Raw genomic sequence first — 3,959 nt, 5'->3', positions numbered from 1 at the left:
ACAGGGGCAATCCCCCACTGAGGCTGTTTACTGGCCCTGCAGCGGGAGGAGGGACAATCCTGCTGCTTGCCAGCTGAGGGCACCACTGCTGTATTTTAGCAGTCAGTGATGGCGCACAGGGGTTAGCTCACTCACCGTGTGCTCTCCAGGCCTCACCCGAGCCCAGGTCTGCACGGCTGGGGGTTTTGGTCTGGGCGGCGCTCTGCAATGGCACCAGGAGAACAGCATGGGGCTGCGGTGGTGGCCAGGCTGGGCAGCAGCGAGAGAACCCAGGAGTCCTGACTCCCAGCCGGCCCTGTTCTAACGCCCAGATGTCACTCCCCTTCTAGAGCCCGGGGCAGACCCTCTGGACTTGGCGAGAGCAGGCAGATCAGAGCCCCAGGGGACAGGCGTGGCATGTTGTTAGCCTCATGTGTATTATGGTAACACACGCGGAGCGGGTCTCCATCCTTCCAGCGGGGGGCAGCGTGTGAGTCCACCCCCCCCCACACACCCATCCTTACGCTGGCCCTCCAGCAGGGGCGGACGGAGACAGAAGGTCTCTGGGAGGACACTCCCACCCCCCAAACCCCCACATCCCCACCCCCAGCAGGGCCAGCAACACACAGAGGTACACACACGCCAGGCCTCCAGCAGGGGGCAGCTTTGCACTGGGGTAACTTGACTGTAGATAAGTGGCGCTAACTGCAGTGACATGGGGGGCTCTGATCTGGAAATTAGCCCCTCACTCTGGAAACCACTCTCCCCTGCCACAAGTCACTAGTGCAACGTGGCTTGCCCCAGGGCCAAAAGAACCCCTGGGGTTTGCTCCTCCATTGCCCACCCCCAAAGTCATTCACACCCCCTCAAAGTGCTTCTCATTCATCCCGCGTTGCGCCGGGTACGAACGACCCAGCCAGGTGGCTAATAAGCGCCAGGGTTAGACAAGCCCTGAGATCATCGCAGGCTGCAGGGTGCGGGACAGACAAGGGTGGGAGGGTCCCCCTCTGCACCCATCCATCCCGCGGGGTATTGTATCGTTCCCATGTGCACCAAAGGCATTTTCCCAGCCAAGCAGACAAAGCCCCTTTCAAATCGGGTGGCCTCCCCTTTGAGCCCCGGACAGATGTTCCAGCTTGGCAGGGGGCCGGCAGAAATCCCATCTCCAGGCCCCTCCCAGCCTACTTCCATGGGGGCATCTGAGTCTTCCTCTGCCGCTTTATTCGGCTTTATTCGCTCCCCCGCTGACCTCGGGCCTCACCCAGAAACAGAGGAGTTGGGGGCACGCCCGCCTGGCGACTCCCAAGCATGGATGGTCAGACCAGTTTCGTCCACTGTTTTCCCTGGGCTTCATTTCAGAAAATTCAGGGGGAGGGAAATCAGGGGAGGGGGCAAAGTCATGTCAGGATCTAAAACATGGTGTGTGATTATTGTACAATACCCATCGGGGTGGGCAGTGAAGGGGAGAAGCATGATGGGGCCTATGGGGCTATGAAAAGTCTGGAAGAGGAAACCAACATCGGGAGTTGGGGGGCAACTGCCCCCCCTTGTCCGGTAGCATCTGATGCTCCTGTAGTTTTCCATTAATTTGGGGAGGCAAAGGTGTCTCGATGTCGATGGCATTTGGGGGGGCTTTTGGAGGGGGGAGGGGGAACAGTTCAAACCTGTTTTGTAAATGGCCAGACCTCCCGCTTGGATTTTCTTTTTTTTTCAATTGCCTTGATTTCAGAGTGTAAAAAAAAGGACAAATTTGAAATGGTTTCGATTAGCTGGAACCAAACCCAGCCAGCGCTAGTGTGTGTGTGTGTGTGTGTGTGTGTTTCAGCAGCAGAAGTGTGTGTGTGTGTGTGTTTCAGCAGGGGATCAGTTGTGTCTGTCTGTGTGTGTGTTTCAGCAGGAGATCAGTTGTGTGTTTGTGTGTTTCAACAGGAGATCAGCCGTGTGTGTGTGTGTGTATGTTCCAGCAGCAGATCAGCCGTGTGTGTGTGTATGTGTGTGTTTCAGTAGATCAGTTGTATGTGTGTTTCACCAGGAGATCAGCTGTGTATGTGTGTGTGTGTATGTTTCAGCAGGAGATCAGTTGTGTGTGTGTGTCTCAGCAGGAGATCAGCCGTGTGTGTGTGTATGTTCCAGCTGCAGATCAGCCGTGTGTGTTTCAGCAGATCAGCTCTGTGTGTGTGTGTTTCAGCAGCAGATCAGCCGTGTGTGTGTGTGTGTGTGTGTGTGACCCAGGTGACACTTGAGCCACAAGGAGGCTAAAACCTTTGACATGATGATGATGAAGAAACTCCCCCTCCCATTTTGGCTTTTTGTCCCAATTTGAGATGAATCCCCTCCCCTAGCCCCTCAAATCCGCTGTCCGGCCAGTTCTCCGAGGGGCAGGGAGTGGGGCTGCCAATGGCTGTCCGGCCAGTCGTGTCCCATTGCATTTGCCAGCTGGGCATTTCCTCCTGCAGGGATGTGTCCCATCTCCTGCAGTGCCGCATGGCGCTTCTGTCGCCCTCTAGTAGCGGGCGGTTGATGTGCCTGCTTCGGCCCTGGCTAACACAGCGGGGTCGTCTCGCTCCGGCTGCGGAGGGTAAGAATCCAGAGGTCCGGGGCGTTACAGGTGCATTACAGGGCACGTGGCCCTTTGGCTAGTCCTACCTGTAGTCAGTGCCAGCTCCATTGACTTGGTGTGATGCTAGGGGGCGCTGCGCTGCAGGAAAGCCAGGCGGGGGCTCAGCAGGGGGCGCTCTCCCCTCTGAAACCGTTCTAACTCCGCCACTCCACTGCAGCACTAGGGGGCGCTGTGCTGTAGGGGATGCTTGGTTCAGTAGGGGGCGCTCTGCCCTGGCAGTCCGTGCCAGCCCCAGTGCGGCACTAGGGGGCGCTGTGCTGCAGGGAATGGTGGGTTCAGTAGGGGGCGCCCTGCCCTGGCAGTCCGTGCCAGCCCCAGTGTGGCACTAGGGGGCGCTGTGCTGCAGGGGATGCTTGGTTCAGTAGGGGGCGCCCTGCCCTGGCAGTCAGTAACTGTGCGGGATCAGATGGTTCATTCAGAGGAAGGGACAGGAGAGCGGGGTGAGGGTGGGTTAAGCTGCCCTTCCCAGGGGACTCCAGGTAATGGATGCAGCCAGTGGGAATAAACAAGATTGGGAGAAAAGGAGGGGAATCGTGCTAGCTCCAGCATTCCGGTCAGAGCCTAGCTGCAGGCCCCCATCCCTGTCTCCCCGAGGGACCCCCATCTGGGAGAGTAATTGATCCCCACTTCATAGGGGGACATGGAGGGGTCTGCCCGGCAGTCTGAAGATCCCCCCTCCCCCACCCAAACATTAGCAGCGGGGGGTTGGCGTGGGCAAACCGATGTCACCTCCTTCTTGGACTGCCTGAGCCCGGCAGGGCTGGAGAGTTGGACTCGTGTTCCCAGGTCTGCAGGGGGTGAGAGGGGAGGAGGTCACACTCCCCTAACGGGGCCAAATGTAGAAACCAGGAGTCCTGACTCCCACCCACCCCCTCTACTCTCACCACGAGTTTCCCCTCCCTGAGCTGGGAATAGAACCCCTGCTCTAACCACTAGACCCCACTCTCCTCCCTGAGGCTGAAGGAGAAAACCCTGTGCTCCAGATGTATCTAGAAGCAGTAGTGGAGGAAGGAATGAAATAGGTGCACTGTCCCTTTAAAAGAGCCAGGGTCTGTCTAGCAGGGAGTTCAGGGCCAGCTGATGGCTATGAGCCAGGCCAGCACATGCCTTCAGTACTGCTGGGAGGGGGCCCGAGGGAGTCACAGCCTTTGCTGTTGCCTGGGGTGATGAAGAGGGATGTGGGGGAATGGCACAGAGCCCCAAGGCAAAGCCTGGGAGAATCCCAGCTCAGCCCCACCCCCATAGCCCCAATGAAGCACCCAGAGATGTGGCGGGGGGGGGGGGGGGGGTCCTGCCACATCTGCCCAGCCACTGGAGACGTGTGCAAAGAAAGTGCCTGGCTGCAGGGCCGAACTCCCAT

This window comes from Chelonoidis abingdonii, chromosome 11 (genome assembly GCF_003597395.2).
Source record: "Chelonoidis abingdonii isolate Lonesome George chromosome 11, CheloAbing_2.0, whole genome shotgun sequence".
Classification (NCBI taxonomy): Eukaryota; Metazoa; Chordata; order Testudines; family Testudinidae; genus Chelonoidis; species Chelonoidis abingdonii.
This window is presented reverse-complemented; position numbering follows the sequence as displayed.